The sequence below is a fragment of the Tetrao urogallus genome, assembly GCF_951394365.1.
Source record: "Tetrao urogallus genome assembly, chromosome: 7".
In the NCBI taxonomy this organism is placed as follows: domain Eukaryota; kingdom Metazoa; phylum Chordata; class Aves; order Galliformes; family Phasianidae; genus Tetrao; species Tetrao urogallus.
In genome coordinates, this window is record NC_136820.1 from 30,334,767 (window position 1) to 30,356,442 (window position 21,676).

The following is a 21,676-nucleotide window of genomic DNA, read 5'->3' on the forward strand; positions in this document are numbered from 1 at the left end:
CTTTTTAGGGGAAATGGACAGCGTGGGCACTGTAATCTTCACGTGTAGCAATAGCTGAAGCAGGTGTAAGCCCCGACTGTGGATGGTTTGGAGGTGCCCTGCTGATTGAGTAACCATCTGGAAAAGGTAAAGTGCTGTTTGCCTTTAGATTTGGAGACCTATACATCTGATTTATTTCTTTTAAGCAGACATGCAGGAGGAGTGTTATACGCTATGCATGCTAAGCTATTCCTGTGTTTCTGCATAGAAACAGATGTTGAGAATACATTTTTTGCAGAGGATTTTGCCGTTTTCCTCCTGATGTACCATAGAATTGTCCTGGGTATTTTTTTTTTTCCAAAATCAGAGATTTCTGTGTAAACTGATGTCTTTTCTTAAAAAAACAAAAGCAAAAAAACAGTAATAATAACCTAAAATCATTTTCATGATTTGTAAGAGAAACAAGATTGCTATGTTTAAAATAAAATAGAGAAACATTTAAAATCTTCTGCTTTTCACTGAGATTTGGCATAATCTTATTTTCACTGTTTTTACGCAGTGCACTGTAATATTCCATCTAACAACTGGCTATTTTGGACACATTTTCTGCTGTGATTTTTTTCTTTTGAAGCAGAGGATATAATTACTCTGTTACAGAATGGAAAGGGTAAGTGGAGAAGTCAATGTTAGATTCATTGTTTACTGATGTGTATCATACAGTCAAATACTTGCCTGCTTTGCTGGAATTTGTTCTGCTTTTTCTGTAAACAGTGAAATGCATTTACTAAGTATATGAGACAGGCAAGATTTGACCTGCTGTGAAATAAGTATCAATACTGAGACACAAAAATGTTCAGCCACAAAACAGATTTATGATGTCATCTTGCAGTACTGTGCAAGAATGGTTTAATCTAAAAACTAGCACTGTCATAGCATACTAGAAATTTATATATTCTTAAGTATGTATATTGCTGTGAACTTAAGAGATGTGTGCAAGTGGCTAGTTATTATCAATAACCAGAGAGTTATTGCACAGAATTTGCTGATGTATGCTACAGAACCAAAGTAACAAAAACCTCACAAAACCAGCCAATGACACAGCAGTGCCTGAGGTATGAGTTGCAACTCTTAGGATGCTATCAAAAGCTGGAATTTTTCTGTGAGCCACAGGTTCCTGGGTAGGAGAAGAAACATGGAAGTGGGAAAAAGCCCACCTTTTCTTTAGATAAGGGGTTAAGGAGGAAAAAAGATACTGACTTGCTGAAATTAAACAGCAGGTGATAAGAGAATAAGGAGAAAAAGTACAGCAGAAGGAAAAAAGGAAAGTACACGTGGAAAAAAAACCAAAGAACAAAAATCCCACCCAAACCGCAACAAAACAACACTAAAATAAGACAGTGTAGAAAGAGGAGTCTAAGGAGAAATGAGGCCAGTATACAGAAGACTATGTGAAAGGATGAGAACAGAAGGGAGAGAGATCTGAAGACAGAAGGCAGAGCAGAAGGGAAAGGACTGAGGATTCATACCACTGTCAGAAGGAGGCAAATCTGTGCGACTGATATTTTTCTTTCCAGGACAAGAAAAGAAGGCGATGGACTGAACGTTAAGACAAAGGTACAAAACAAATTTTAAAGCAGGCTGCAAGGGAATTTGGCTACTGAAAGACTGTAAAGCTGTTTTTACTGGGCTCATAAAAGTGCTGCTCTCTCCATGTGTTTTTGTCTAAATATCTCACAGCAGAAGGGCTATTTCCAGTGAAACGTTTGCTGACTATTTTGAAGAGCTACTACAGCATTTCAGTATGTCATCTTTCCTATACATCAGAGCCTTCCTGGGTGGTGAGTCTGGCTCACACAATGTTTGTCTGCTGCTAAGTTAGCTGAGCTATCACTGAACCACTTTTGATGATTCCTGATACACAGTCTGGACTCCTTGTGTTTAAAAAGAGAAGTGCTCACTTCCTTCACTGTTTTATTTGTGCCAAGCTTTTGGCCTTAACCCCTTCTGTGCCATGATGAGAAGTAGCAGGTTTGTACATAGCAGGTCTGTGTCTGGAGCCTCAGAAAGCATAATACCTGTTGACCGCAAATCTAATAGAGACAGGACTGCATTTATATCGAGGTTTTATTTCAGAGTCCAATTCTGAATCATTTCTCCTGCTGATCCCCTGCTGTGTGTGTTGGATTGGTTCATGGAGAGGTTTTGTTTTGCATGAACTTTTTGGGGAAAACTACCAGAGCTTCACTGCAAGTGAGAGCTGAAATGTCCTCCGGCCTCTTCTGGATGTAAGTGGATACCTATGTCCCTTGAATATCTGTGAACTGAAAAATGAGAAAGTGCAGTACAGGTCACCAAACTGAAACACACAGTTTGCAGAAGAGTTTCTGAATACCATGTGAACTTGTGCAAGATACTTGCTTATGGAGACATTACTGTATCCTTCTTTCTTTTTTCATCGATTAGTAAAGTGAATCATGTGCAGTATGGGGAATTGAGTTTCAAGAGGCTGGTAGAGCATGGATTTTTTTCCAAATCCAGTGAATGAGAGACTGCATTTCTCAGAACAGTTCCTGACTTTGATTGCAGTTACCTGAGGAGTAAACACCTGTGTGTGTGTATAGCGGGTGACTGGCAGTCACAGATACTAGTGACTGCAGCACCATATGGTTTTCATTTGGAATTCAACCTTCCAATGGAACTTTTTCCTTGCCCTCTAATTAATCTGTATCTATTAATTATTAATTAATCTCCATCTACAGTGGAGTAGAAAACTGTCCAGGGTAGGTGGCCCTATTAATGGCCCTATTGTTCCTTTTTTATTCTATTCCAGAGCTATTCCTGCTTCATGATCTACAGCATTTTCTGTGTGTGGGGGTAACCTCAATACGGGGCATTTGGACTATCAGGCACTAGCTGCTGCTGTGCTTTGTTAAGGGATTTGATTCTAAATCTTAGTGTCCTTTTCCCAAAAGGCAATTCCCACATGTCTCTGGTCAGGGCAAACCATCTCTTATTATACCACTTGGACACTGCTCCCATCTCTGGTTACTGAAGTGCTAGACTGGCGTTTGCCAAATACAATATAGTATCTTTGAAAGATCATGTAATATCCTCTTTTCAGTGTTTTATGTGTTCTCTGTGGCTATTAAATGCATCTCTGTAGCTTTTTTTCATTCCTATTTAATACTAGGTTGCGCTATCACAGCCTTTCTTTGGATTTGTGATAATTCTACCTTCAAGACCCTTCAAAGATATTTCACAGTTTTCAACATCTTCTTTCATAAGGTGTTCACTTTGGGCTTGCTTGCTTTCTAAATAAACCAAATTATAAATCTGGATGTCTGTCTGTCTTGTCCTTCTCTGTGTGACTCTGAGGAGCAGCTGAGGGAGCTGGGATTTTTTTTTCCTCCTCTGGAGAAGAGGAGGCCCAGGGTGACCTTATTGCTCCCTGTAGCTGCTGCAGTGAGGTGGGGGTTTGGCCTCTTCTCCCAGGTAACAGTGATAGATGAGAGGGAATGGCCTTAAGTTGTGCCAGGGGAGATTCAGGTTGGATATTAGGAGAAGCTTAATCTTTGGAAGAGTGAACAGGCGCTGAAATGGGCTGCCAGGGATGTGGAGGGGTCATTGTCCCTGGAGGTGTTCAAGAAATGGATAGATGAAGCACTGGGGGACATGGTTTAATAGACAGTATTGGAGGTAGATGGACAGTTGGACTAGATGATCTTCTTCGAGGTCTTTTCCAAGATTAATGATTCAGTGACTCTGTACTATCCAAAGCAGGACACTTGCAGCAGAGTTGTTTTTTTTTTTTTTTTTCCTGACTAAATCTTTATTTTTGGCCAAAATATGGGACCTTGGTGAATTATTTCAGCTGAAACTGAAGCTGCTAATCTGAGTTGCAGTTATTCTCCTGTATAATCAGTTTATCTGTAAAAGAATACACAATTTTCTGAATACAGTGAAAGCTATTTATTATTTTCTTGTGCAAATTTTCCATCCCTGTCCTTAGTACATTCTACCTCTGCTCCTTGCAGGATTGCAATTATCAGGGAGGTAAACAGGTGATAACTGCTTCATTTTCTGAACTGCTCCAGGGAGAGTATGCTGGTGATGCTGTTGTGACTGCCTCTGTCCCACGTTCCCAGTATGGACTCATCTGCCCTTGCCTTCTCAGGATCACCCTCATGACTTCTCTTTCACTCTAATGCTGCTTTTTTCCTTTTTTTTTTTTTTTTTTTTTTGTGCCAAACACAAGGCACAGAGCTTTAACCAAGCAATCCCTTAATCCCTGTGTTGATAGCCACTTTCAGGTCAGGGTTGTTGATAGCAAATCAGTGAACTGCTGGAGCACTTGGCGCAGAGATTGGAAACAGCTCAGGTGCTGGTGTCCTGATATGTATTTCACACAGGCATTACCAAATTATTGAGACAGATTATTAGCTCTCTTCAACTAGTATGGCTTAGTATTGGATGCAGTTTGTTGAGATCTTACTGCCTTGAGTAGTTTCCTCTCACTGTTTCTATTACTGGTATATAAAGACCTTTCTTCTTCCTCTGTGTCTGGTACATAGATACCTGTCAAGTTGAACAAAACCTATGATTGTTCAAATCATGGCTCACTTGCTGATGACCCGTAATACTTTCCAAAAAAATTCCTCCAGCTTAATTTTGTTAATTGTCTGTGTGGAGTTTTAAATACTGGCATTCTACACAATCCATCTGTACAATAAAGACTTATAATAATATTACTCATTAAAAAGGCCTATAATTGGTATAAACCAGCCTGCTGGCAAGAAATCAATTTAAAAATATGGACTGTACTTGCGGAAATAAGGCATGTCCTTATAGTGTTTGGCAGCACCTTATTTGAAAGTACCCGCATCTATCTCAGCTCATTCAAACTTTATTTTACTCAAAAGTACTTTCTGTAAAAACTTCTCTTTTTCCACTCGAAAGAGACCTTCCTTCTGCAGTGATTAATACTTCAATATCTTGCAATGCTTATGAGTCAATCTAAACGAGACAAAGCTAACTGCGCTTGGCTTCACATTTTCCCTTTGGTGAACTACTTATGCATAGCTTAGCCTTGGTATAAAGTCATATAAAGTGTCTGTAGTAGTTAAAATAATTATAAAGCTAAATTTCTTCCTTATGTCATAAATTAATTGAATAAACAAATTGGTTCTAGGCTACTAGTTGTGCAGTGCAGTACAGTACAAGGAATGGCTCAAATCCAGTGCCCCAGTGATGAAATTGATTCCAGTGCTCCTACAATTGATCTCATGTTGCAGATAGGTGAATAGTAAAAAGAACTTGGTGACTTCTCTTTAGTAAATATCTTACATCTGTGGAAACAAAAGTCAAGGAAGGGAACAGATAGAAGACAATCTGCTTTTCTGTAGGAGAAAGGAAACAGATGATGGAGAAAACATAGAAATGTTCTAGGAAAAATAAAGTTTTTCTTTTTACAGCCAGATTGTTTGAGTAGATAGCATGCATTTCAGTGAATTAATTTACTTTAATTACTGAGAGATATTTTTATACGTGTTTTCAGAGTACTTAAGAATACTTCAGTGTTGTGAGAATCAGTAACAAAACTAGTTAAAAAGCATTTGCTAAATGTGTTCTGTTATATCCTGAAATGTCTGCTGTTCAATAAAGTATGCATATTATCAGGAGGATGCTAATAACTTAACAACGTAAAGCTTGCTAGTTTGTGAAATCTTTGTATTTAATCATGATAAATATTCTTACATATTTAGCTGTTCTCAATGCATGTCAGAGATTTTGGTCTTAAGCAGCTGTTAGCTCCACTTGAATACTACATTTTTTTCAGTGGACAAATACATCTCTTCTTTATAAGCAAGAGAAAAAAGTTTGCGTTAGCTCCATATAATTTGTTTTATAGTTCTATTTCATTTCCTTTAAGAATAAGTTTCTGAGAAGATACTTATTTTCATATCTAAACTGTTTAAAAATAATAAAGTTAAATCATTTAATTTTCAAAAAATGCAAGCAAAAGATTTTTCCACTTTTTTCAGTTTTCTTATTTACTTCATTCATTTGAAGGTCACCTATTCACCCACTTTGCCCAAAATCATAGTTAATTTTGTTCCTTCGCTAAGCTGCTTTTTTAGTAAATTTATTATTCATAAAAGTAGTTCATCCACTTTTAGCAATTTTTATCTTTTCTCAGGCTATTACTTCACAAATAAAAATATTGCTGTCTTTGTCTTCAAGTGTATAAGTACATCTAAGGATATTTTATGCAGTACTGAAGATTTGTTGATCAAGTCATTCATATTCTGTATTACAGTCAGAGAAGTACTGATGCAAATCTCAATGAAATTAACAATTTACACTTTAAAGTACAACCTTTTTGCTTGCCAGAACTTTTAAGTTCTAGTGTATGATTTTTTCTATTTTTGTGATCAAGTTCATAAGAAACACTTTCAATGCTTTGTATCAAGAGCTCTTCTTTTTATTGCATATGCTCACAGGTGACATTTATAGAACAGATCTTCTATATTTTTTGATAAATTATCAGTCACAAACAGTTTTCCTTAAAAACACTAGCTAGTAAAGCTGAGAAAGTTTCAGTTAAGCTAGATAATTTTTTATTTGTATGAAATCAATTATTTGGTAGAATGACTCATGGAGCTCTGTGTAAGATTATCCTATGAACATCTAATATGCTATTTAAAAGTTAGTTCTTAATAAAATTCTGAATTTCTACCTCCAACACTTCGTTGTATAAAAGGATGTATTTGTCAACTGAAGAAGTGTATTAAGTGGAGATAACTGTTGTGTAACACCAAAATTCTTCTTCACAAGCAGTGCAAAAAAGAGGATGGGATGATGGGCTGCAGGTAGGAAGCATTCATGACTCTCACAACTTTATGACGGTCTCAGGTATACATAAAACCTTAGTAAAAAGTTTTTTCCTAAAATGGAATTTCTAAGGATAGTCCAGCAGAGGGCCACAGAGATGATGAGGTCCCCCATGACAGAACTAGGGATAATGGGCACAAACTGGAACATGGAAAGTTCCCCACTAACACGAGGAAAAACTTCTTACTGTGAGGGTGACAGAGCACTGGAACACACTCCCAGACAGGCTCTGGAGTCTCCCTCTCTAGAGATATTGAAGACCCGTCTGGATGCTTTCCTATGTAACCCACTGCAGGGAGCCTGCTTTAGCAGGGGGTTGCTTTTGATAACCTTCAGATGTCCCTTCCAATCTCTGTGATTCTGTGCTTGGGTGACCTAAATTCTGATCAAGTTACATCCGTGGGAGTTCTGTCATGAATTTGAAAGGGTTTGTGATTTCCTTCTCGATGTTTATGTCTAAGAAGCATTTTTTCACTTAATAAATGCAGAAAGAAAAACAGAGTTAGGAAGGCAGAGATGGTGAGAGTAGGAGAGTAGTACTTTCAAGATGAATAGGAAGAGGAGGATGTTCTTAAAATACAATTTGATTTGGATATAAACTCTTTCCCTTTCTTCTATTTCCCTCCCTAGCCTTGTATCTTTCGATTCATTCTCTTTCCTTTGCAATTTCGTGAACAATTAATGCTGCAGTGGAAAGTGCCAAAAGTACTCATGAAGTGCTGTATTTCTGCTGCTGTTTAAAATACGTCTTAAGGAAGTAGCCCAGAAAATGTTCTTTTTTAATTACTACAGGCACTCTAATTCTTGAGCAGGAATTGAAAGGGACCAATGTCCAGCAGACCTAGCAAACCATTGCAGTACATTTCAGAAATAGTGTGTCCCTTGCAAGATACAAATTAAACTGTACTCTAATGAGTGTCTTAAACTTTCTACTTGGGATTAATATATTATTTTGTCTTCAGAGAAAAGTGGGCATTGAGTAAATCTGAAATAGATTTTCTGTCAGGAACTCAGCAGAACTTCAGAAAACTTCTGGGACGGATTACAACAAATACTGAATGTTAAACTTTAACCATTTACTAATGTTGTGCTGTTTGCCATCTACTCAAAATTCACACACAAATCCATGCAAAAATGTAAGTAGAAGTATACTAATGCAAAAAAACAATGTAAAGAAATAAAGATATAGAATTAAATGTAGTTGCAATGCATTTAAAATATTCAAACACTAATACTTGATCTTTCTCAAGACCTAAAAAAAAATGCCAAGAAAGGCAGAGCTTCTTGTCATTTGTTTTCATTCATTAGCATTAGTAGCATTCCATTTATGTAAGGTAATTGATTCATATGTTTTAATTGAAGAAACAGACATTTTTTCTTTCCTGCAGTTTTCTGCACTTTCTGATTGTGAATTAAGGGATTTGACAACCTATTATAATGGTTGGACTGATCATCTGTACTTACAATGTCTCATTTTTTCACTTTTATACTTTCAAAGATGATGAGAATGATAGAAAAGAAGATATTAAATTGCCATACATACTGTGCAGATTTAAAATGAACCATAGCTTCAACAACTCAATGAAACCATAGTAGGAAGAGACTCTTCAGTTCATAAATAGAAACTTGCATCAGAAATGAACATCTAGAAAAGAAAGTAAGCCTTGAAAATAATCTTACTTATGTGGCCTATTCAGTTGTATCTAGCCTCTTCTGTAACTAATGGTACAATACTGGAATTCCTATTATTTTTTTCCATAATGTAATGCAAGAACAAAACAAAATTGCTTGCACTGTAGAAGACTTTCAAGTGCAGAGATATTTGAGTGATTTTCAGTTCTTTTTTGAAAGTGATTAAAATTTCAAAATAAAATGTGGCTGTATTCACAAACTACAAGAATTTTATGCAATTATTCTAAATTCTAGTGATTTTGTACTGATTAGAAAAGATCTAATCTAGTCAGGCACATAAAGTCTGACACTGCTTAGTATCTCTTGAATATGGTGACGTATCTAAGAATTGGGTGCATAAAGAACAGGGTCATCTTGGCTAATATTATATATGAATTAAAAGAACTCAATTAGCTGCCTTCTGAGCAAAAGCCGTGCAGATCTCTGAATTTTCTCTTCAGCTCTTTAGTGATGTGTTCTTTCTTGATCTCCTTGAGGCCGCACACACTGTTGCAAACATTTGTGTGTTGTAGTTACTGCTCTCTTAACCTACAGCCACTGTTTTTACTGTTTCTGCACACATTCCAGTATCCTGAAAAAATTATGGCACTGTCAGCCTGAGCTCAGGTAAATGCTAATTTAAAAAATTATTTTCTGTGGCCTAAATGTCCAGTTAAATGTTTGAATTGTGATAGGAGAAAGTAAAAAGGCATCTAAAGATGAGGAGTAAAATGGGCTTTCAGTGCTAGCCCACTGTCTTCTACTGATGAAACTTGAGGCATAATACATGAAGTGAGTTGAGGGCAGGGGTTGGGAGGAACTTGAGTTCTGTCCTTACTGACAATAAACTCAACCCAGAGACCCAAATAACTTCTAGGTTGTTATGTGAGTTTATGGTACTGTTTCACGGTTGTTTTGGAGTTTTTATTCTTGTTTATTTTTGCTATCTCTATTAGTTCATCCTCACTGGCTGAACTGGCTATACGTAGCAAGGAGTTAGCAGTGGGGTAACTACATGGGTATGTTTTCCCTCTTCCCTTTTCTTCTTTTCCCAATACCTAAATCAGACTGCAGTACTTATATTACCTAGAAATAAACTAACTCAAAATCCCAAATAGATTTGTTTTGCCTATGATGGTAATTGGGAAGTGTTTACCCTGTTTTTGTTTCACCCCCTTGGACTTCTTAATCTCTCATTAATCTTGTTTTCACCTTTCCTATCTCTAGAGGACCACTCAGTAAAGGCTGAAGGAGCGAGGGGCTGCCTGTGTGCCTGGCTGCCAGCTGAGGCTAACCCACAGCACCTGCTCATCTGTCTCCGTGAAAAATTTATCAGTACCAAATGCCAGTAGCAATTGGAGGCCATACGCTTCCAAATGACCACAGCTACGCACTGATGAATTACTAAGTGATCTCTCATGCCATCATATCAGAATCCCTGGGCTAACCGGAACTGAAGATCTTCAGTAGATAAGCTTCATTCATAAATTCCACAGAGACTGATCATTTTCCTGCTTGCATCTGTTATCTCCTGACTATCAGGTTAAGCCAAATCAAGTTCTTCATGAAACCATTTGTCACACTCCTGGTCCTTTTACTCTCTGTCTGTAACTTCAGCTCTTCAGGCTACCTGGTTTCTCTTTTATTACTGTTAATAGCTGTCAGCTGGTTTTCTTTCCTCTTTAAACAGGTTATGCTTTAGCTGTGTTACATCTCAACTGAAGGGCACATATGGGAACATATAGCAGTTGTCCTTCTTCCACTATCAGTGAAAAGCCATGACTTTTGCACAAATCTCCTATCAGAATTGAAGCCAACAAAATCATTCTGATTAAGATTTCTTATTGTCTTAGCAGTTATATTAGACATGAAAACCTGACTTGGCTTTCAGAAAATCTCACTTGCTTAAGATTTGTATGATATTTGCCTTACAGTTTTGGATTCCTTTAACAAATTAGTAGTATAACTAGAAAAAATACTTTTTTTTTTTTTTTTTCTTTTTCTTTTTTTGTTTTTCTGCTTCTGAAAGTAAAGGTATGTAGTTATTGCATTGTGCTCCTTTTGGAGTATGCCTGTGGGTGACACGATTTCTGGAAGATCTTCTGCAAGCAGTATAAACAAACCAATGTGAACAAAGTTCCAGTTAGATTCAGGCCAAGGTTCCAAAAGAATTCTGAGCTATTTCCTTCTCTTACTTTCTTTTCACCACCCCAGGAAGACACAACCTTAAAACTCTAAAACAAAATCTAATATGATTTAGGCACAGTTCTTGGTCTCTCACAGGGAGAAATGAAAATGGGGAGATGTCTGATTAGAGCAGTGCATTGGAATTAGATATTTTGCAATGGCTGTTCAGTAAAAAATTACAGTAGTCTTCCTTTGCTTGAGTTTACAGCGTTCCCACTGATACTGCAGTTCCACCTAATAAGAAACTACATCAAGATGGGCCATCTAGTTAGCCATTTTTGTTCAATCATATTGTGGAAATTGTATAAAATTATTTTTCTTCAATTCACTCACATTCCGCTCTCTCTCTCTCTTTTTTTTTTTTTTTAATAGAAAGCATCACAGCAGATAGAATATGCTTTTGAAAAGATTATTCTGGAAGTATTGAAATTGCTCTATGCTGCCATTTTATTCAATTTTAAACTTCAGGTTTAAAAAGTTTCACAGTAGAAGATGTAATTACATCTGAAGATGTCTTCTGTCCTAAAGAATGTCCATTTCCTGAACAATATATTCTATTCAAAATCAATCTCTTGAATCACCATAAATAGCTCTTATACTCTGTTCATCTATTATCAATCAATACTGAATTAATCAAGTTTGAAACTTTTCAAGGAATGATATTAGGAATATTTTCCTGAAATCTTTGAGAATCACAGTTTCATTCAGCATTCTTGAGATAGAATCAGTTGCTCAGAAAGTTTCTTCTCCCTTCTTTTTTTTTTTTTTCATTGTATAAGGCTCAAGAATTCAGTGTGAGTGGAGATGTCATCCCTCATACAAACATAAAATAGCTGTATCTTTTGCTGTTTTGCTGGTGGATTTACCTTTAAGACCTTTATGATGCTTGTGAATCTTGATAATGATGACCTGAGAGACATTATTAGTAGATTCCAGATCATGAATTTTACAAAGCTATCAAGTACATGCCTTGCTGTACAGCTTCAGGATTTGAGAGAAGAGGAATGAGCTGAATGATGTGACTGAAGATAGCTTATTAAAAGATCTTCAAACTCTCCAAAACATGTAAAAAAATCATTACACGCAAGGATGTTGAAGGAAGTTTTAATTTCTCATGAATTTTCTTTACACAATATAGGAGGCAACAATCACACAGCCTAGAAAAAAAGGAGAAAAATGTATTTTTAAATAACTTGTAACAGTGCTTGAAGCCTTTGATGAATTTAATACAGCTGGGAATTTGCTTCATTGCAGATTCTGTAGATCCTTTATCCAGCTTATTTGTTGATTGATAGTCATGTTAATGAAAAGTTTTCTTGCTCATGTATGATTGATAGTGAGCTATCAGAAATAAAACAATATTTTTTTGGAGACAACAAGGAAGAATCATCTTTGTCTCCTTGCCACTGATTTTGTGGCATTTCCCATTTAGAAGGACAGAAATTTACTTCCAAAATTTGAAAGCACACCAGAAGGAACACACAGGCAAAGCTTTTGTTTCCCTGGATAATTCATAAGAAATTAGAACAAAGACCGGAGAAGTAAGACAGAGAAAGCTCAAGCTGCTAAGCATTGAATACTAAGCATTAAAATGTTGTGCGTAACAGTGCCCAATGTTTGTGTTTTATCAGGTGATGTGATGATTCGTCAGCCTGAATCAGCAGTGGCTGAAAAATTAGTACCACCTGTGACTCTAATGCCATGTTCAGCTACAGAACGGGCAAAGAAAAAAAGGAGAAGCTAATATTCTTATCAAGACTGAGGTGCTTTAGGATGTATGTGTTCACTGCAGCATTCACCAAAGTGATCCCAGTGACGCTTCCAAATGTTGCTATACTTTGCTATTCTTTCCCACTGTGTCAGTTTTATGGATAGAAGACTGTCAGTGCACTTAGCAACTTTAATGACCATTAAAGGCAATGAAAGAATGGGGGAGGGGGAAGGGAGAAAAAATAATCCTTAAGATTCAATACATTTCTTATGTTTTCTTGGTTAATTTATTTCCTATGTGAATGAGATTTTTAATGAAAATTAGCAGGATATATATTTTTTTCTCTTTGCTAGGATTGTTTTCTCTAATTGGATAATTTGGGATGCCTGTTTTGATTTTCATGTGAAAGCCATAGAACAAAGCATTTATCAGGCAGCTAGATTAAATATGGTTTGAGTTACGGTGCTTTAATCTGTTCTGAATAAATCTTAAAGGGTATGATTGTGAAATTCAATTAAAAAAAAAGATTTATCTGGTTTGGATAAGGTGCTTCCTTCTCTGTTGAACCACACAACTCATGTGAATTGAGGGATTCCATATTGGGAAACTGCTCTGAGAAACAGGAGCACATAGGTCTTAAACATGAAGTGTCACACAGTTGACTTGAAAAGAAAGTGAGGATATTGGCATTCATTTTTTTGTTTTACACCTAAGTGGTCTCAGACATCAGCTATCATCTTTATGTTCCTGTGTCTCCACAAACACAGGGGGGAATCAAATGTGCATTTGTACACATGTATTAATAAATGCACTGAAATCTCTGCCTGTGGTTCTGTCCATGTTTGTCCACCACTTGACATGCTCATTTAGTTCAGAGTAAAAACGAATAATGCATGGATGTAGGGTAAGATAATCCTTTCCATCCATATAAAAGACTATACTGCTGATGAAATCAAAGTACTCAAAGGCCCCTAAATTATTCCTTCTTTCTTCTTTCATTTTTATAAACTTCTTCCCCCCCGCATCCCATCCCCCCCCCCTTTATTTTTTTTTTTTTTGCCATGGATGTAATCTGAGACAGAAATGAATTATTTCCTTTGTGGCACTTACATACTCCATTCACTTTCAAAGTCACTGACTGGTTTTGTCTTGTCTGGGAACGGTCAACTGGTATTTCAGATAAGTCTTTCCTCTTTTTTACTCCAGTCCACTCTGTCTTGATAGTTTTGCATTTCTTATTTATAGGTATGGTAAGTAATAAATAAAGAGTTGTGATAAATATGTTGTGATTTTGCACTATAAACAAGAAATGAGAAAAATGTAGAGTGGGTAAGTCCACCTATGAGTTTGGGAAGAAAACTTTGGATTTCATTTGTAAGGGAAAAAAATATCCAGACAAAAACAAGTTTTATGGAAGTGGTATGTATGTAGATAACAGTATTTATGCAAAGAAGGTTTCAGAAATGCATAATTAATAGTTCCTTCTGACTTTTCAGCCCTCTACCCTCACGCAGAAAAGATCTGGATATTTCTTATTTATAGACTTTAAAGAAGAATATAAATCTCCAAAACACAGAGCTGTGAAAGAAGGGGGTGGAAAAACAGTCCCAAAATTATATTCATGAACACAAAAAAAGGTAAAAATGAATTTGTAATTTACTGCAGCTCAGAGGCAGCAATAACTAATACACTGGAAATTTACCCATTTTATGCATCTATTTTGCTTGCTTTAGTACTGTGCTGTTCATAAAAAGAGCATTTATTTCAGCAACTGTCATGTCACTTGGCATTTATGTGATCTCTGAACTGTGTGTGAAAATGCACTTTTTTTTCCAGTTCCAATTTTTATTGAAAAGTTATTTATTTTACAAATTGGTATCAAGGTGATTTGTTCTCCTGTCTAACTAGTTTTACTGTTCTATTTTTATTATGCTTATTCATATCACTTGGGAATTACAATCGTAAATCATTTGATTTTGTTTTTCACATCCTCGTTCCTATCATTATACTTGCATTTCATCCTCTGTGCACTGTTATCTTAATACCACTTAGCTATTAACTGGGAAATTAAAAAACATACTTTTCTGTGGTTACACATTTTCTTACCCTTGCACCACACGTAAGAGGTGCTTTGGTTTTTCCACTATGTTATGCATTCAGCAGTGCCTTTTGATGATTTAATCTGCTTTTTGCAGGCTTTATTATCTCTTGTCTATGTACTGTAGACTTCTACTTGGGAATCAGATATGCTCTGTGCACTGCTCACGGGTACAGTCAATAGGGACATCATCTGTATTGCACAACTTCCAGCATCAGGTGTGGGATGAGGGACATCAGATGCATAAAAGAAGTTTAGAGGGGAAGTGCAAGACTGTCACTTTCTGATTAAGCTCGGCATTAAACAGAAACATGGCAAAGCTGAAGGTGGCTTTGCAGGTGCCCTGTGGAAAATCTGAGAGGTAGAATTTCCAGTAAATATAATTCGGCTGCAGTGTCCCACTACTCAGTAGATCAACCATAATTTACCAGCAAGCTGCATTTTGTCTTATCCTTTCAAGAATGTTTGGGAGGAGCTAGTTGAAAAGATGCAGGGAAACATGTTATTCAGTACATTCTTACGAAACAGATATTCTCTAGGACTTTACCTACTTGTGACTAAATTCCAAGGAAAACAAAGCAAACATCTGTAAGCAAACAGCATAGACTTGGGCCAGTTCTCTTATTTCATTTATCAGCTTGCAAGGTAGTGGGATGCTTGCCTTGGTCACCCCCATGATCCTGGTCTGACACGTTGAAAGTGCTTATGAATTTGCAGCCTGTTGTCACTAGTTCCATTATTCTTTCCTTGATTAGCACAGGACAGCTGCTGAATTTCATTGACTATACAAGCTATGGAGAATAAGATAAAGTGTTAAGTTTCTCCAGAGTTTGTATCAAAAGTAGTTTAAATTCTTGTATCGAGTTTTGGCGAGTGTGGCGCCAAACCTTTGAGGCTGAAAAGTGCTGTGAGTGAAATTACTGCTTCACCTGCAGCAACATTCCTTCAGAGAGCTCTCCTGCTTTTCATCCCCTTGTAGTATTGAAATTGTGAGAACAACTGAAGATTCTTAGGGATGACATAAATCCATCTGCTGAGGAATTTATTCTCTGTTTTGTTCTGGAGTTGTAGCACTTTTGCCTAAAGTCTTTAGTGTCTGTTTTGGCAATTGCAGAGATCTGCTATGGTGCCATATACCTCCTTTGAAATATCACATTTCTGGAGGTTCTCCAGGAACCACGTAGGGGGAACTCAGACTGTTAGGTAATCTCCTGGGAGGCTCACTGTAGTTTCCAGGAGGCATTTTGTTCTTACTTCCACCTCCAAACATGCCCAAGAGGAACTGGAATTAACTGAACTAGATAGTTAAAAACCAGAAAAAGGAAACAAAACTTGCATTTCTAACACCATATATTAATTCATTAAACAAACCTTTAGGTCTAATTGTTTATCTGCTCTCTTATAGCTCTTGGCACTAATGTTTTGTTTCTTTAAGAAGATTGGCATAAAATGGCAGCTGTACATTTCTGATCTCAAGCTTAAACTGTTACAGGGCTGTGTTACTCCTTCTTGGTTTAAGATGGATCACAGAATAAGTGTCTGCTCAACAGCTATTGACAGGAAAATCTCATCTGTTACCTTGGCAGTTTCAGTATATTTAGAAGCAGAGAACCCAAATGTGAGTATGCGTTGTGCTTGTTTATGGCTAACACATTACACAGGGCTGCGCAATCCTGTAAAATATTCAAGGTTTCTCCCTTGCTTGAGATAATTTAGTTGCAGTGTCTTTACTGGGCTCCATGCTTTGTCTTGACACTTTGTAGAATTTATAGGGAAAGGGTAATGGTGGAATGCAATCTAATTTTGTGAAAATGGCTTGGAATTACTATCTGCTGAGCATCATCTGTGAGACAAAGAATGGTGGCTGCCTCAGTGAGGAGAGCCTACGTGTGCCACAGGTAGTTTTACAACTGCACTCCTGTTCCCATGGCAAAGCTTTTTTTGCATTCATTTGCAGTACTGTGTCAGATGTCTACAAACCAAACACCAATTGCATTACAATTTATTTATTTATTTATTTATTTATTTTTTACTGTATGGGCAGCCTGGCCCATAAAACAATAACCAGAGAGATATAGCAAATTCTCTGAGAGAACTACTTATTTAAGAAGCATTCATAAATGCTGTGTTTCTATTTACATGCTGCAGACCTCCTAAAAGAGAACCCGAGCATCGGGTATGATCCCCAGATAATCAGTGACTTTTGGTGGAGAAGTAATGCCATTTCATTGCACCTGCTTTCAGATATAACATTGAAACAATGCTGCCAATTAATATTTTTCCCTTGCCTCAGAATCTAGATTAACAAAAAAGGAGTTTGATGACAAAAACACAAAAACACAGACTTTTCTATGTCTAACATTTCTTTATTAAGCCTCGTACTCTGCATTCAGCAGCAGCTAATGCCTCATGCTTCAGAGGAAATTTAAACCCCACAATTTGTGCAAAGCAATAAAATAGGAGAAGTATTCCTTGCAGAGACTGCAGCCATCAGCTTATTCCCTGAAGCATGAGATTTGATTATATGTTTGTTTCTTGGGGAGAAGAGCTGTGAGTATTTAAGCTTTTCAGGCTGGAGATCATGCATTAGATTAACCTGGAGGAATCCAAGGCCTGTGTAGAACAGATTGTGGAATTCCCTTGGCAGAAATGAGCAAAGCAGCCATTACTAACATGCTGTCATATTGCTAACTGGAGCCGAATGACAAATTCATAGGAAATTATGCTTCTATTTCTGCTCTTGAGCTATCAGTGAGAAGCTTGAGATTTCTTCTGGATGTAAGTAGCAACCTTATTTCCCACATAGTTTCTAAGTTTGTGTTATATTTGCAAACAGTGTAATCTAGTATGAGCAATAGCTGGGACTGAACAGCTGGGCTGCAAAGCATTATCAACATCTTCACCTGTGGGCTTTGTGGACAGGCTGAAAAGCAACTGTTTTGGCTCTGTTCTTTCTTCTCTATCTAGCTCTTATTCATCTTTCTTCTTTCTCTACTAGGCAGTACAAAGAAGTGTCATTTTTAATTAGGCTTTGTTTTAAATTACTTGTGTCTGTTTGTTTTCACTGGATCTATGTAATTATTTTGCTAAGGAAACCGAAACAGACAGTACCAGTGGATCCAGTCACACATAGTTTATGCAGGGTCCAAGCTTTGAAAAGAAAATTCATCTAGAGAAGACAGATAGAAAAAAGAAAAAAGTAGTGATTTGAAGAGTTATTCTGTGGCTTGGTGGTGACCGCACAAAGGTGCAAGTTGCTACAAGGAGATTCTATTTCGCACTATAGATGCATTCATGTATTTCCAGGCTCAGATATGGGAAGAACAGAGAGGCTTTTTGAAGCTGCTACATCTACCACCTTTCTTTCTAGGGCTGTGGCACTAATGGGCTGCTGAACAGGGAATTTTTTTCAGTCACCCTGCACTATCAAGCTGGCCTCATTTATGGACTATCAGTAGACCCTGCTGACTCACAATCTGCTACCTCTACCTATCAAATCTCCAGTGAGATTTCTACAGAGAAGGCGTTGAAAAAGAATCTTAATGTGTAATGACAGCATTATCTTTGTCAATTCCCTCTTCAGTGCTTCAAAGGTCCAAAAATCAAAGTCCACCTTAAAACCTTACGATTGGCAAAAGCTTCTTTTTTCCCCTCTCCTATTTTGGAAAGAAAGCACACTTTGCCTTCCTGTAGTTCCTTGTCCCGAGAAAGATGGAAAGTATTGTAATATTTTCTTCAATAGTGGTAGAAGGTCTTTAAGCTGGAACTAGATGGGAGGTTGGAACTAGCTGATCTTTGAGATTCCTTCCAACCCAAGCCATTCTATGATTCTAGGTTCCAGTGGGAACTGGAATGTTTCCTGGTATCTCCCAGGACCAGAGCTCATGACAATACTTACATTGCTACCTCTATTTTTTACAACAACTTTGTGATTGAACAATAAACAACTGGCAGCATGACACATGAAAGAGTCCAGCGGAGGGCCACAAAGATGCTGAAGGGCCTGGAGCATCTCTCCTATGAAGAAAGGCTGAGTGAACTGGGTCTGTTCAGCCTTAAGAAGACTGAGAGGGGACCTGATCCAGGTCTATAAGTATCTGAGGTGTGGGGGGCAGAATGGTGAGGCCAGACTCTTTTCAGTGGTGAGTGGAGACAGGACAAGGGGAAACGGCCAGAAACTGCAGCATAGGAAGTTTGGCATGAATGTGTGCAAGAACTTCTTTACAGTGAGGTGACGGAGCACTGGAACAGGCTGCCCAGGGGGGTTGTGGAGTCTCCTTCTCTGGAGATGTTCAAGACCTGCCTAGATGCCTACCTGTATGACCTGGTGTAGGGAACCTGCTTTGGCAGGGGGGTTGGACTTGATGATCTCTGGAGGTCCCTTCCAACCCCTACAATTCTGTGATTCTGTGATTCTGTGACTTGCATGTGAGTTAAGTCTCAAAGCTCTGCTTGCACACAATAGTCCTGTTGTCTTGTGGATGTAGTTTAGCCTCCATTTTGATCTACCAGAACATTCAGACTGCAAATCCCATCCTTTCTTCAGCTTGGAAGGAGGTCCTATGCTCCAAGTGCTATCTTCACCCACCACCAGAAGCCCAGTCTTTTTCTCTTAGATGCACAGGAAAGAGGATGGGCTGCATGGGGTTCAGGTACTGGAATAAGACTGAGGGACATCTAATTCTAGGAATGTGTTCTTGCACCCCTGCTTACTGCAATGATAGGTGGATCTGGCTAGTTGTCCGGGCTTGCTGATTCATTTGCACTTCACATTTCTCTCGTGGACATTGGGTTGTTGGTGGAATCTGTCAGTGTCATTTGGCCTACTCACCTCACTTTATTCAGGTACCTTGTCCTGACTAGAGAGGTCATATCCTCCTAGAATATCCCTTTGGATTTTACTCCTTGTAGTATGAACCCATAGTAGCCCTGAACAACTGAGAAAGAAACCTAACTTTCAGTCTGTCTTGCAAAATGAAATATTTCTGATAACAAAGGTATTGGACATTAAGAGAGAAAACAATAAGTGAAAATGTATTATTTCTAAATTATGAGACTTCTTGTCTTTCATTCTGGCATCACGTGAAAGATCATCAGCAGGCTGTTTGTGTTCTCCCAAACACTGAAGGAGCTAATACAGGAAGTGATTTAGACCAGAGTTCACATACCAAATGATGCAATTATATTGAGTTAATGAAAAAACTATTCAGCATGAAGTAACTTTTTGCTCTCTGCAATAATGAAATTTAATATCTAAGATATTCATAAAAACTTGAATTGCAGCAAAATTCCAATCTGTTCATAGGTGGTTATTCCTGCTTTCTTAAAGCATGCCTTCTTCTCTTAAAGGATTCTGTATTCTGATGCTAAGTATGAATCTATATAAAATTGCCAAATGCAGAATGGTCCCTTCAGGTCCATTTTCAGTCATTTGAGTTCCTGGTGAAAATTGTTTTCTGTATTGTTTGCTTTCTTCGTGTCAGAAATCTCACCCCCCACATTTTTGTTCTTTCAGGAGAAAAGAATAATTGCAGTATAATCATTTTGATGTAAACATAAAACATAATTCTGTCTGAACATAGCCTGCCATCCCACTACAGTCCTGGAGTCCAGATGTGATAGAAGGCTGAATACAAAAGGACAGAGTAGCTTTAGTGGGGATGACGCTGTTTTTGCTTCTGCTCTGAAGTTGTTAAAATTACTTAATCTAAAATGTTTTAAGGGGCTCTTAGTACTTATATTAGTAGCACTGTTATCAAATGTTTTTGGATCATCAGCATAGTTGAATTCAATTTCCAAATGCTGAAGTTTTGTGTTTTCTTGGAGTCAGGGTGGGAGATCAATGCTGGTTTTCTACCAGCTTGTTGTAGGAATATTGCTAGCAAATTTGTGGTATAAAATTGTAAAAAATTGAATGATATTGCCCTGCTCAGACAGACCTCCTTAACTTTATTTATATTTTTAACTACTATCTCTTTAAAAAAAAAAAAAAATTGTTTCCTCTTGAAGATCTAAAATTTTACTTCTTCTTCTGCTTGTTGTTTGCTAGAACTGTTCCCTTTTTATTCACACTGTGATCTGCCCCAAATCCAAACCAACAAATCAAGTCAGCAGTTTAATAGAAGTTACGTTGATGGAATTTCTATAAGAAGTGTCCTTGGAATTCAGGTATGTCTTTCGTGTGACATTTTTTAGTCCTGAATTCCCTGAAATTATAGAGAACAGATGTATTGTTCAATCTGAAAGGAAAAAGAATCATTACAGTGCCTTGATTCCTCTTTAAATAGAGGGCTTTACAGTTTGTATTTTGTAATGCTGTTTGTTATGACAACATTGGCATTGCCATGGCTTATTCTTTCCCTGGTTTCTCTGTTATAAAGCATTTACTACAAAATACATAACAAAAAATATAGAGCATTAAAATAGAGAAGAACAGACTATCCTCACAGACTCTCTATACCGCTGGGAGATAATTCCTAATATATAATGTGTGTTGTTATTTTCATGATGCTTTGGAACATCGTGCAGATACAAAGTAATGCTGAGCTTCCCAGTCAGTTTATCCCTTAGTAGCACAATACATTGAGGATTTTCATACATTAGTTTCTTCAGTGATTAAAATAACATATGAGATAAGGGATTTCTCCTCACAGGAAAACATTTCAATTTACATGAAAGTAGTGAGAGATCTGAGAGGACTGAAATCATTCATTTTGACTGCATTTACACTAGTAGTTTAGAGTTTAGCATGGGTGCTTTTCCTGATGTAAATTCCTTAGAATTTGTACTTGATGAACTGTAGACGACAGTTTTGTGCATCTCTGGTGTGAAGAAACAGAATTCTTTCTTTGAGATGCTCTGAATAATCAAAAATTTATGGCATGAAAATTATCAAGCAAAGAAGTAAGTTTTTTGATGCTATAGTTCTTTGCTTAATTTAGCCCTATCAGTTCTCAAATCAGTATTATTGTGCCAACGTAGATGGAGGAGCAGGACAGATGGTAGGAAGATCTTAAGCTAGTATGGCCATCAAACCCTCCATCTTGCAAAACCACAGCTTCACAGTACTCGTTACCCTCCTCAATTTGCTGTGTATCCTGGCATTACTGCTAAGTATTAGGTATGGAGGAGGCTTGTTA